Raw genomic sequence first — 15,038 nt, forward strand, 5'->3', positions numbered from 1 at the left:
TCCTTACTATAAGTCTACCTCTAGGCAGACGCTCTCAAACCCACTAAGCTAAAGTGAGGTTAAATCAGATTCAGTATGATTTATTAATTAATATTAAGTTATATAATATTAATAGATTAGAAATAATTTACTTATATATTATGTATTATAGATAGAAGAATATAGATTATGAATTAGAATTTAGAATTAGAATTACTTATATTATAGATTATGAATTAGAATTTATATTGTTATATATTATTTATAATATATTATAGATTAAGATTAAAGAAGATTAGAATTATTTTAGTACTACAACTAGTAGCTTGAAGCTTTGCTTAGTACAGCTCGTCACAGTCAATTTTTCTTGAAAAGAATTAGAAATAAAATAAAATGTCACAGCAAAACAGTTAGCTTCACTGCTTGCTGAACAAAAACACACAGCACTTATGCGGCTGCACTCACTAGCCCAACAAGTTCACTTCACTGATGGACTGAGGTGAGCAAAACACTAAGGGTACTTTTAATAAAATTGAAATAAAATGTAAAATAAATGAGAAAATCTTTGCAAAACAGTTAACGTCACTGCTTGCTGATCAAAAAAAAACACAGCACTTATGCGGCTGCACTCACTAGCCCAACAAGTTCACTTCACTGATGGACTGAGGTGAGCAAAACAAATGAAATAAAATGAAAGATTATTAATTAAGAAAAATTGACTTGGTCTCTTGCTGTTGCTAAAACAAAGCACAAACTATAGAGCTGCAGCACCAGTACTAATAAGATTAGCTGAACTATACGCTAGTAGTAATTAATTAATATTATTACTTTTATTTATAGCTAATTTAATTAACTATTAAGATAAGAAAGAATTATAGAATTATTGATATTACTGATTTTAGATTAGACACTAGTAGATGTCTTGAATGTCTACAGTACACTCTACACTAGTATACTATTACTAACTATAACTGACAAATATATATATAATTTTATAATGAATTCAATTATTAATTATATTAATTAATATTACTGATTTTAAATTAGACACTAGTAGATGAATGTCTACAGTACACTCTACACTAGTATACTATAGTATATATATATATATGACTGACAAATATATATATATAATATTATAATGAACTATTAAATTATAGACTCTATTAAATTATTATTTATAAATTCTATTTAATTTATTTAAGCAGGACAGGCAGTAGGCACTAGTGCCAGCCCAGGGCAAGGGCACCCCAGTGCCACTGAGACACTGGGTGCACTGTCAACTCAACAGCACTTACACTACAGTTGATGACAAATTAAATAAAAAAAAAATTAAATTAATCAAATTATTATTATTAATTATATTAAGTAGCACTGAAGTGAGGATGAAGTACACTGTGAGAAATGGCAGGCTAAGGCTTACCAGTCTCACACAGAACAGAACAATCTCTCTGTAACGCTCGGATGCAGCACAGGAGTGTTGCCAAAGCAGTCACAGCGAAAAATGAATGGATCTCTCAGGCAAGCTCTGGTCTTATAAAGGCGCCTTCAGAATTCAAAAAACAGCAGCACAGGCATTGGACGAGACCCTTAGCGTGACGTCACAAGAGTGAGCTGATTGGACAGACGAGATCAGCTCACTCCTGTTTGAAATTTTGGCGGCTGCGCGGCAAAAACGAAGACGATCACGAAGAATCTTCGATTCTTCGTGGTTGGGAGTCTTCGTCTTCTCCTACGTTGTGCCGGCACTGTATTCTCTTCGGCGTGTCTTCGGAACGAACAAAAAAACGGCCTCTTCGTGCTCGTTTTCATGTTCGCCCGAAGACGAATGCGCAAGTCTAGTAATTACTCGTAGAGCCGTAAGCCACTTACGATGTCATTTGTACGATGCAGTCTTTGGTGTATGATACCCCGGGGAGTTATTCTCAAGTACTATTTATTGAGGTGCATTACAGTTTATTACCTCTCCGGATGGGCTACACATTGAGATTGGCTGCCAGCTTTTAGACCACAAATCAGGCTTTGGATAACCCTCATCTTTCCTCTGCGTGCAAATAGATCCGATGATATCTACGGCAATGAAATCTACAATCCCACTCGGCGAGGTCAACGTGGGGTATCCATAAAGACCTCAGAGCTCATGCAAACTCAAGCAGAACTGTCCGTCATCAACCATCCTCTTTGTAAAGCTCATAACTGCTGCAGATCCTGAGAAACCCGACTTGTAGTCCACAGCCGCCATCAACATCTTAGCTTCCAAAGAAGATCTGCAGCAGCTGTAGGGTTTGTCTGATACATCATTACAAACTCAACAGCCAGCAGGATAAATGCTTTAGAACCCAACATGTATGCGGTGGAACAATAGGAACCCTTAAGAACCCAACCTTGTAGCCCACTGCGCCATCAACCTCTTAGCTTCCAAAGAAGATCTGCAGCAGCTGTAGGGTTTGTCTACATCATTCACATAATCTCACCAGCCAACAGGCTAGATGCTGTAGGACAATAGGAACCATTTGAAACCCAACTTGTACCCTATTACTGCCATCAACATGTTAGCTTCTAAAGAAGATCTGCAGCAGCTGTAGGGGTTGTCTGGTTTGTGTAAACCATCACAATCTCATCGCTATGAGACTAGTGGGAACCCTTAAGAACCCAACTTGTACCCTACTGCTGCCATCGACACCTTAGCTTCCAAATAAGATCTACAGCACCCATAGGGTTTGTCTGCATCATTCACGCAGTCTTACCAGCCAACAGACTAAATGCTTTAGAACAATAGGAACCCTTTAGAACCCTACAGCTGCCATCAACACCTTAGCTTCCAAAGAAGATCCGCAGCAGTAGGGTTTGTCTATTTTTCTTTGTACATCATCACAACCCCAGCGGCTAACAGGTTCCATCACACTGGCTCTTGCTCTGTCCCATTAAGATCACACAGGCTGATGAATGGTTCTCCGGGGCAATTTTGTTGTTTTTGGAGTGGGTTTCTGACTTTGCACATCTGAGGGCATCTCTGAAACCGAAGCAGTATTTCTGTAACTCATTATATGAATCTTAGACAATTGGCAACAGATTGCGGCAGAAATAGGAGTTCATTTATTTATTCTCATTGTGACGGAGAGAACATAAAAATGATCTTAACTATTAGACTATGCAAATAGAACAGGGAAGCCGTAGCCAAAAATATGCTGCTATCCCCAGGGTATCGTTGCTACAAAGTGACTTTTATTACTACGGGGACAATTTAATGTAAACTTTACGCCATTAATACTAATCAGAGAGAAGGCGCAGAGCATACTCCGCAGCAGGGGCAGCGGGTCCGCGTGCAGGCGCGCAGGGGCAGCGGGTCCGCGGGCAGAGGGTCCAAGGGCAGGCGCGCAGAGGCAATGGGCCAGCAGGCAGGCGCGCAGGGGCAGCGGGTCCATGGGCAGCGGGTTGGCACGCAGGGGCAATGGGCCAGTGGGCAGGCGCGCAGGGGCAGCAGGTTGGCACACCGGGGCAATGGGCCAGTGGGAAGGCACGCCGGGGCAGCGGGTTGGCACGCAGGCGCGCAGGGGGAGCGGGTCCGCGCGCAGGGGGAGCGGGTCCGCGCGCAGGGGCGCAGCGGGTCCGCGCGCAGGGGCGCAGCGGGTCCGCGCGCAGGGGCGCAGCGGGTCCGCGCGCAGGGGCGCAGCGGGTCCGCGCGCAGGGGCGCAGCGGGTCCGCGCGCAGGGGCGCAGCGGGTAAATGGGCAGCGGGTTGGCACGCAGGGGCAATGGGCCAGTGGGCAGGCGCGCAGGGGCAGCAGGTTGGCACACCGGGGCAATGGGCCAGTGGGAAGGCACGCCGGGTCCGCGGGCCGGGGCAGCGGGTTGGCACGCAGGCGCGCAGGGGGAGCGGGTCCGCGCGCAGGGGCGCAGCGGGTCCGCGCGCAGGGGCGCAGCGGGTCCGCGCGCAGGGGCGCAGCGGGTCCGCGCGCAGGGGCGCAGCGGGTCCGCGCGCAGGGGCGCAGCGGGTAAATGGGCAGCGGGTAGGCGGGCAGGGGCAGCGGGTCCGCAGCCAGGGGGTCCGCGGGCAGGCGCGCAGGGGCAGCGGGTCCGCGGGCAGGCGCGCAGGGGCAGCGGGTCCGCGGGCAGGCGCGCAGGGGCAGCCCCGGGTATGCGCACGTATGCGAACCAGAAGCACGGCACCGGGTATATCACCGAATGCACGCACGTTCCACGGCAGTAGGATTCCCACGGGGAATACACGCCACCGGGTACGCATCCCTTCTCTTTACGGCAGTGGCGAGAAGGCACCAAGGCCAACGTGTCTATAAGCCTGCGCATGGGCATGTGATCCTCCGCTTATAATAGCCATCAAAAGGACTTAATGCCTTGGGTTACAAGACAAATACAAGTAGGTAAACCTCCCAAACGCTGCCTAAAATGTCTTGGACCAGGACCCTCATTACTCAGTCATGGGCCGGCCCTTTCCATCACTTTATCTGTGACCCCTTGTACGCTCCCAGGTTTTTCCTCCCCGGTCCCTTTCCCTCCAATTAATCAATTTATCAACATTCCAAAGCGGATTTCTTGCATCCAGTATCGGCGCATTATTATACAGATCTGCAGATATAAAGTTACGATATAAAGAGCCAAATCCAGTGAAAGTAACGCGTGGCCGAGCCAACTACCCACAACCATTAATATCACATTTGTTGCACGAAGTCAGAATTATCCGGGCAATTAAACACGGAACGTCCGGAACACGGCAGAGAACCGAGGGGCATCTAGGGGCGTGCAGGAGGCTTTAAATAACACATAGCAAACAAAAATGGCAGACGGCATTATTACTATTATTATTATTACTTATATACACAATATATACAACGTATCAGCACTAAGAACTTGGAACGATCAGCTTTACACACATGAGAGGGGAACCGGCACGCCGCGGCCCAGCGAGCGAATCAAACCCCAGAACATGGACATAAACTCTGCACAAAGAGTAAACAGCGCTACAATATAAACCCTCTGTGTGCCACAGCGGCACGCGGCCCATCGCAAGGCAAACACAATCGTATCGTTAAAGACATATAAGCGAGCGGCAAACATCTCAGATGCTACATCACAACAGCATAAAACACAGGGTTTAACTCTTTCGGCCCAGTTTGTATTTTTAAAAAAACCAAAACAATTTATTGATAAATAAAACCACATGCTTGTCTTGTAAACAAGCCACTCACCGGCCCTCCGTGTCCTTACTGTAACAGTTCAGCCGGAGTCCAAACAATCCCTCCAGGGGTTAGATTTTGGTGTAATAATCCAGACCCCAGAGCTCCGCCGATCTGCAACCAATATTATATTCCAGGGCCTTGGCCTGCTGCTTGATTGAGCAGATAATTCCCCAATTCACCCCAAACAGGCTTTTCGGGGTGCAGAAAGTTGACAGCAGCCCCCCACGCAAACTTGTGGGGTCTTTTGGGTTTCCATTTCCTAATAAAAAGAGTGGATTAAGAGGCAACATCAAAGCAGCTCTTTGGAAATCACTGAACAGCCCAGCAGTCCTGACCCAGGTGGATCAATCAGGGCCGCCCTCTACCTGCAAGATCCACCTCCATTCCTACCAGGAGATCCTGACAGCCTGCGGGGGGCAGACCTCGCAGTAACAATACGTGAATAAACCGTGATATTCATCGGAGGACAGCTACAGGAGCTGTAACAGGGCACCTACCGCATGGAGAGGGGCAATAATAATCATTATTATGTGAACGATGTATAACGGGGCAATATCTGCACTTTATGCTATAAAATTGGACTATAGTATGTGCTATATAAGGTTTCAGACATGGCGTCTGTTCATCCTCACCCCAGCCTCAGGGGGTACCGGGAAATTAATGGGGTTCATTGTCAACCAACATATTCAATGATGCAACATTTTTTTAAAATAAATGATTGTATCGATAACAATAATAATAATATTATTAATAACAATAATAGCAATACTAATAATAATAATCATAAAATATAACAATACTAATAGTAATAATATTATTAATAGTAGTTATAATATTATTAATAACAATAATAATAACAGTACCGTATTTGCTCGATTATAAGACGAGGTTTTTTCCAGAGCAAATACTATGAAAAATACCCCTCGTCTTCCGCTCAAGCGGAAGTTGTCTACGCGAATCGCGTACAGCTCTACACGCTGCCCGGACTAAGCACCGGGGACTCAGAAGCACCGGTAAGTTTGGAGGAGGGAGGGGGAGGGAGTGTTAAACGGGGGGCATAAGGCATTTCTGGAGGCAGAGTGCTCTGTGAAATGCCTTTTTACCCCCTTAATGCCACTCTGCCTCCAGAAATGCCTTTTAACCCTCTATACTCCACTCTGTCTCCTGAAATGCCTTATACCTCCCTATATGCCACTCTGCCCCATAATATGCCTTTTAACCCCCTATATGCCACTCTGGCAATTATAAGGCAATTCTGGAGGCAGAGTGGCACATAGGGGGTCAAAAGGCATATCATGGAGCACAGTGGCATATAGAGGGTTAAAAAGCGTATCATGGGGCACAGTGGCATTTAGAGGTTTTAAAGGCACATCATGGGGCACAGTGGCATATAGGGGGTATAAGGCATTTCTGGGGCAGAGTGGCAAGCCTGGGGGCAGATGTGCATAACTGGGGGGGCAGGTTGTAAGAAAAGGAAATTAAAATAAAATATTTTTCTCAATCATAGCTTTTATTAACAAAAAATTGTTCACATAGTTTACATGAATTAACATTTACTGGTAAAACTTTTTTCCTATAGGGTCGTCTTATATTCAGGCTTTTTCTTTTTTTCCTAAATTAATATTCAGATTTTGGGGGGTCGTCTTATAATCAGGGTCGTCTTATACTTGAGCAAATACGGTAATAATAATAATAGATGCTGGAATGTATTAGGGATGTAACACTTTGTAATAATGTATCAACATCCTCATTACTCATGCTGCATTTTATTATAGCTGAATCGTTACAATTCTCCAAAATGACAAGATTTTTTATCTTTCACTTACATTATCTGCAGCCCTAGCGCACGCTATTGCTGGTGATCATGTGACGTTTGGATGCCCCCCTGTTATGCTCAATGCTTGGTGGATGAGCTCCGTAAATCACCGCAACACATGCATTTGTAGCTGACCACCGTGCAGTAAGATAAGTACTTTCATCCAAAGTAACCCCTACCCCCATTACCCCTTCACAGTAAGTGAAGTGCTTTTGTGTTAAAGAAGACGATACATTTCTCCGGCAGCACATCTCCTCTCTGCTGTCCTTTGTGCTTAATATAATTGGATATTATTTATTATCATATAATAACGGTTTAATATGAGGGAAGCACATGCTTCATCCGCAGCTACAGCGGAATCTTTGTGTTTGATATAATTGGATATATAATAATATAATATATCATATTATTACTGTTTAATATGAGGGAAGCACATACTTCATCCGCGGCTACAGCGGAATCTTTGTGTTTAATATAATTGGATATATAATAATATATAATATCGGTTTAATATCAGGGAAGCACATGCCTCATCAGTGGCTACAGCGGAATCTTTGTGTTTAATATAATTGAATATATAATAATAATTAATATCATATAATAACGGTTTAATATGTGGGAAGCACATGCTTCACCCGCGGCTACAGCGGAATCTTTGTGTTTAGGCTTTTTATGTAAATTGTCCCATTTATGACAATCTCCAAGCCGCTAATGATACCTCCAGACTGAGAGGGTGGATGATTGCTCTGCTATACAAATGCGCAGATTGCAGAGTGTATCGTTCTGTATATACAATACAATTTGTAACAATGCATCCCGGGAACATGAATACAGAAGTAGGGGAAGGTGATTGGAGATTATACAGTGGGCCATTTTAGGAATATCAGTTTTAAAGTGTTTTATATGCAGGGAAACGACGGTCCCTCTTTTTCAAATGTATCTGTTTGTCTTGGTCTGTCAATTCTAAATTTGTCACAGCCTTTGAATGTATGGACTGTATGAGGCGCTGCAGAAATAATAACAATAATAATAATAAATAATAATAATAATAATAATAATGAAGCAGTTCTATGTCCAAAAGCAGGCAGTGTTAGGTCACCCTCTGCTGGAGAAGAAGCGCAACTACATATAAATCAAGGTTCTTGCTCAGGATATTTCTGTTCTTCCACCAGGGCTAAGAATATTTTTTATCTTGCATGTTGACATCTATGATTTTTATTTGTTCTATATTGATGCAAACATGCATGGAATTCACTGTCGGTTCCATCAGTATTGTACACATGGAGTTGCCCCTATGTGTAAGATATTATAGGGGGGGGGTGTATGAGGTACATGTAGTGTAAATGTATTGGTCCAATGGAGGAATTTTTTTTACCCCTTTTCTGATATAGAAAAAAGTCTGTTTTTAACCAATGGGTTAAAATGTAGGGCTCTATATTTTTAAATTGCCACAGTAAGCTTTTCCGTATTGTAAGATATTATAAAGGGGGGGTATATGTGACACGACTCAACTGTTAATATTTTGGTACAATGGGGGAAATTTTTTAACCCCATGTAGAATGTTGAAAAATGCAAGTTGCTAACTACTGGGCAGATATCTGGGGCGCTATATCTTTACATTTCCACCGTAAAAACACATCGTATTGTAAGATATACCGTATTTGCTCAATTATAAGACGAGTTTTTTTCCAGAGCAAATGCTCTGAAAAAGACCCCTCGTCTTATAATCAGAGTCGTCTTATAATCAGACCTCAACTAGGTCTGACTATGAGACTAAGATCCAGATCTTTCCCCTAGAGGGTTTAGCACTTGAAACTAAGGACAATTCATATGTTAAGAGTTTTTCGCTCACCTTTTTACTATCTGTAAACAAAGGTGCTGACCATTCTTTGTCTTTATATTAATATGTTGTGAGTGTCTGGTTTTTTTTATATACAAAACAAAATAAAGATTTAAAATAAAAAAATTATGGAAAAATGCCATAGTTGGCACTTAAAATGTGCACGGGTTTCATCAGGCTATAAAATGAGCATATAGCACCTCCTTGTGGAAATAATATAAAACGACCCTTAAAATCTGGAACGGTGCAGTTAACCCCAACTATATAGTTACATTGTCACCATTATGGTAGTGGAGACAAGAAAAATATCAAACTATTGAATTTGAGTCTTGGCAACTCAATGAGGGCTTCTTTATCTTCCAACCTGTTGTGGGACTTTTCTTTAAGGCAAACCTGCAGGTGTTAATTGAATGACAGCTGACCCCAATCAAAGTTTGGTTCCGCCCCCTGTTTGAAGGTTACGTTTAGAATGTTCAGGCTCGCCGTGCAGACGATTACTCTGGCTCTGCCGCCCCACACAAACGTAAGGAATACATCTTGTAACAAACAACTCCCGATAGTTTAATTAGAGATTGTTTATGTGCAAGTGCAAACAAGTGCAGTAATATATTGAACACTGGTAACAGTGCAACGTCTGTAACAAAACTTGGGCCTTCCACACCCCCTAGCATTCAATCACTCCCTCTGCTCCCACAACTCGAAATAAAATATTTGCCGCACTGGCTAAGTGAAGACTGTGAGAGTTAATGCAGTCTTTCCTCGTTCTGACCATACTGTAACTTTGGGGGGTCCTCTCCCCCATAATCATCCCCAGAGTCCCTTTGTCCCCTCATTCACTAAGCTGCACCTCTCTCCTTTTTCCTCCCTCCTAACAGTTCAGGGATAGCTCAAATAAACATTGTGGTGTTGGTGTGTGTATGTGTTTAAGTGGCTGTGTAAATCAGGAATCGTGGAAGGTATAAAACAGTCGATAAGACACCTGACTTGTAAAAATATTTGCTCTAAAAATATAAGACAAAATACTTTTGTGAGCTGTGTATAAGTTAGAGCGGCTGTGTTCATATTTACACAACCACACTGTACAAGAACCCTAAGGTATGGAGCCAAAAACCTTGTCCTTTGTAGGCGTCCCACCTAACCACTTTTATTGAATATCTACACAGTACAATACAGAGAGTCAAATCACAAGTACAATGCAGAGAGTAACAAGTAACAAGGCAAAAAGTAACAAGTACAGTGCAATGAGTTACAAATTACAAGGCATAGAGTTACAAATACAATTATGAAGTCACGAGTAACATGAAGTGAGAGTAATAGTAAGTCTACATTGACAATAATCACAGTTGAATTACATTCTTAGTCTGCGCCGGGTCCAGCCGCACTGCTGTTAATGTGGTTTTGTTTCCATTCCCAAAGAGATTACGAGCGGCCGGCTCCTTCTCATCTTCGGACAAGACCTGACCACGCTGAGGCTCGGCTTTCCAGAGCAGGTGAACGTTACAGACAGAACGGCATCGGATAGACCTGCGCGTAAAAGATAAAGTAAGTTAATCACATCGTGAGCCAGACAAGTAATTAATGCAGCCACAGGAAAGCTTAAATATTCTCCTTTACTCACAGAAGTAGAATGAAGGCAAATCTTTAAGAGCAGACACAGAGCTGCATTATACTCAACTAACTGACCCTCAGCTAACTCTACATGGAACATATAACCAAGACAAGTCACGCCAAATACACAACGATTCTAATCGCACGCAGTCACATTTACTTAAAAGGAAAATGTCAACATCAGGCAGTCAGGGAAGATGAATTACTGACTTCATTTACTTCAGTGCAGGGAGTCAGCCTGACTCTGGATCGCTGCCACACGGCTTTGATAAATGAGACAGAGGGGATCGGAGGAAAGCTACTTACAGAGGATCGAATGAGTTGTGAAGTCCACGGAGTCATCATGCAGGACAGAAGGTACGGAGCACATGGATGGCTTGGGCTGGAGATCAGGGGTGACTTTACTGAAGTCACAGACAAACCGGGATTATTGCCTAGCGGCTGCTCCACTGGGTTTGCAGTCTACCTTGATAACCCAACTGGTTGATGCTTCCCAGAATCGCGCCTCTCGGATAGACTTTAATTTCTTTGTAGGTCCCGTGAGCTGCTGTTTTCTCTCTGTGCTCCCCTCCTCCATTAAAGCGAAGCGTGAACTCGTTCTGCATCCTTTCCAAGCCAACGTCATTCCACTCCCCAGTGTCTATTTTATGGTCGGGAAGTGTGACTGTGTTGGGACCATCACTGAGATTGTAGCAGACTGTTAGAAGCCCATGCATCACTTCGACAAAACAAACGGTGCCGTTAGATCCCCGGGTCATGCTGAACCATCGCTATGATCTACAGGCTGAAATACAATGACCCTAAAGCTGTCCCATCTACCGGCTGCTCTGAATCGGAAGCTTCAGATGTGGACGCGACTCTACCCAACGTGCAGCATGGCGCGTGTCAAGGTATGGACTTCATGCTGTGTTTGGTACCTGCAGGTGGATGGATTCGCTCCGGTCCTTAGAAGACAAACGCAGGATGACGCTGTCGGCGTTGCGTGTTCTTAACGTTGCCTGAAAATGTGTCCGCTGCGGATGGCGAGAATGGGGGAGCAGGTACCGGATGTGGCCTCCAGGATGGAAGAAGTTCGTGGACATCTGCAAAAGGATGAGTATATAATGCGGATTACGCTATTCACTATGATACAGAAATGATCGCCCAGCAGAGCACCAGGCGGTGGCAGAGCGTTCAGATGTGATGTATGAAGAGTCCTGTCTGGCGGAGCTTTGGCCACAAACATTCAAATGGATTCCTTGATGATCGCACCGCGACTCCCCATTTTCCAATAATCTACACTATACTCTGGGCATGCACAAAGATGTCCCGGTTCAGGTGAGTCTCTTTAATATAACAAATATTGGCATGAAAAATAGCACTTCTTCTAAATGGCTTAATATAAAACACACTTTATAGTGGGAGACATTCTGATAACAGCAAGGTGGTGGAACCATTAATTCAGGTTTGTCTCTTTATTGTTCTTGTAGAGTTATTACCCGTGAGCGCATCGGTGTAAGCCAAGCCTGTACCTTTTCCGCAGTCCTGGTGAGCGGGTGGGCAATCACAGCTGGGGGTCCAGGGGTCACTGACGCAAGGAGAGTCGCAGGGTGCGGGTGATGAGCAAGCTGTACCCTTCCTCGCACAGCCTGGGGAGCTATTAACGGCCTCCAGTGGGGCTGCTAGATCATACACCTGTGTTAAAGGAAACACACACTGCATCAAGAAAATTATTAGATATTCTGCAGGTCAGCACAAAGTAGCTCAGATAACTCGGTGGAAAGCTTTGATACGGACCTACCCGTTACGTTCTTACGGTTCAGTTACCCTTTGTTACCCTTAGAATGTCTATTGACCCGGCTCCTCACACAGTTTGGCTGCATATCTGCGAGTTGTATGTTAGTGAATATTGGTAATAATACACATTACTAATCAAAACTTTCTAATTTATTCGTGTCTTATAGGAATCATTACCAACCTCTGTCCTACGTGATACCAGCCGTGACTATCCTGCTAACCCGCCTGGTTATACCGCGTCCCCCAAAGTACCGAAGCTGATCCAGTTCACTGGTCCATCCGCAGCTCCCACGTCCACTACAGAGCAGCCGTCTGCAGTAAGAGGTAAGCGATACTCTGCGTGATAGAAAGTCATTACCTGCTTATTAAGAACGACGTTGCGGAGACAGCCTTTAAAGGGTTTGTGCGGAAGGAGATTGTGGGAACGAGGAGATGACTGCTTAACACCTCCGAGCTGCAGAACGGCATCCGGCTCCCAAAACCTGCAGAGAATGGCATGCATATCAGACACGGGTCACAGTAACACGTGGTGTGGGGCTTTACTACTGCAGATAATATTAAACATGCATAAAAACTATGTCATGACTCTTCAACACTTCCTTTCTTTTCAGGAAAACAATAGTTACCAATAAGATAAGCGTTTACGCTTTCACTACAATGGGCTTCAATAAAATTGAAAGCAATTCTAGTGAATGTAAGATTAGAAGCCGTCTGTAAATCCATGGGGTATAAAGACTCTCCCTGCCCGTCATTACCTGGAATACACCATACGATCCTGAATTCTCACTGTCCCATCATGCGCTGATCTCCAATTCCTTCTGTGTAATCAGGATGCATAAAGAACGCGAGACTGAACGGCTACCGCCTGCCCATGGAGAACACGACGGCCTCGCCGGTGTCAGTTATAAGCCGGGAAGGAGTGACCGAAGACTGCGTCTAAGACGTCTGTAGCAGCAGCCCCTGCAGCCGCGGCTTTGTCTGCATTGATCTATGGATGAACCACGAATGCAGGTATCACCCAACGCGTGCTGTGGTCACAAGACTTCAGAAGAGATTAGAGCTTTGGGGTCTTACCTTGTGCTTTCTAAGCATTCCCAGTTAAGCTGCACTCTGTACAACGCATTCACTCCACTCGATTGTTAAACCAGTCCCATGTGTCCAGGGATAATGAGAATAGTTGTCCTGTATGAAAGAGGAAGAAACATTTTGAAACACTTTACATGATTTCGTTTTACTGGCTTAAAATGTAGCTGATCTTCCGCTGTTATGGTAGATTTAACCCCTTCTCTCCCTGTAACTCCACAGGTGCCCCCCAGGATACCTGCTTACAGAGAACAGCACAGAAGCTCACTGCGTCTACACGGTATGTGCCAGCCACCCCTGCAAACACGGCACGTGCCACGCTCGCCAGCCAAATTCACCTGCCTCTGCGCAGAGGGGTACGTCGGGAGCGGATGTCACGTCTTCAGCCCCGAACTCTGATTCAGCACTCTTTATAGCATCTTGATTTGCCTCCTGACGATCATAGGTAAATTTAACACACCGTCTCCCTCATTACCTCCCATGTAACCCGGGAGGGAGGCTCAGCACCACCTTTATGGGGATCGGTAATTCATTAACCCAAGGGCATTGGTTTATACAGCGCTGGAAGTCCTACCAAGGGTGGATCAGGGCAAGTTAAGATTGGTAGCAACCCTGTTATTCATGATGGATCAAGAAAAACCATTAAAATCTAAAAAATATTCAGTACCTTGCATGCTTCAGGAGGATCATTGTTGTGGTCTCGCTGCAAGAGGAGGAAGACCATAAACCAAGGAGTTTATCACAGATCCGGGCATAGCCAGGACCTTGAGGACACCAGAAAAACCATCTTCCATTACAACGAAGAAGGCGGCGGCAACGAAGACCCCGTGAGTAAAGAGTTTGTGGGATACAATGTTACATTTTTTATATGTAGTTTGTAGCAAGTTTAAGACTTTGGTCCACTCAGCAACTTAACAACCATGGGCAATTACAGGCCGATAACGGGTGGGAGCTGCTGCTGATCCTGGAATTCTGATACAATCCGTACTCCATACGCCTTAAGCCGCTTCATACACAGCTGAACAGTTAAAGGGATAATTGCCTTGTGTAACGAGATGGAATGTTTTAATTACCTAATCACACTCAAAATACATTTATGGGGGGGGGTAGGCAAGCACAGATTTGGTGCAGGACGGGTTAAATTGGCTGAATGCTCGTTTGGCAACTTGCTGAGACGAACGAACCAATCCGTTTTAATTCGAGTGAATGTTCTCTGCAGGACGCATTCAACGCGACAGAGCTCCAGCTGTGTGATCGGAGCAGCGCCGCGCACGCTTTCTGCAGGAAACGGTCCCTTAAGCTGCGATTCCGAGACGTCTGTCAGCCTGAAGGAGCCGTCAAAGTACCCCGCGTCGGAGCGGAGCGGTTCTTTTACCAGCGGAGATTTCGGCCGATACTTCTACGACGCGTTCCAAGAAGCTGCCTACATCCAGCAAGCACTTTCATGCGACAGCTTAAAGGTCTATCACGTGGAAGGAGACGGCTCCCCGGCGGGCAGCCTCAGCACGCTGGCGTTGTCCGGAGCCGAGGGGACGTGGAGTACGAGGAGGAGATGAGACGGTGGGGGCCAAAGTTTGTGACTCTCTCTAAACTCTACTCTTACACGGCCGCCGATGATCTGCAGTGAAAGAGCGATGATTGGGAAAGACATCCTATGCTTTTGGCAGAGACTTGCGGTGATAACATTGAGGATTGTGCACCCAACGCAACAATGGTTTGATCTGGAGAAGCTGCAGAAA

General features: G+C 44.7%; 1 pseudogene; it reads right to left on the bottom strand.

Annotated features, from left to right (window-relative positions):
- The window catches only part of LOC149298462 (neural-cadherin-like), a 49,436-nt pseudogene extending 38,238 nt beyond the window's left edge, over window positions 1-11,198 (bottom strand).
- Window positions 11,199-15,038: the final 3,840 nt, after the last annotated feature.

This window comes from Sceloporus occidentalis, unplaced genomic scaffold, assembly GCF_023333645.1.
Source record: "Sceloporus occidentalis isolate IW3139 unplaced genomic scaffold, rSceOcc1.0.p SCAF_32, whole genome shotgun sequence".
NCBI lineage: Eukaryota > Metazoa > Chordata > Lepidosauria > Squamata > Phrynosomatidae > Sceloporus > Sceloporus occidentalis.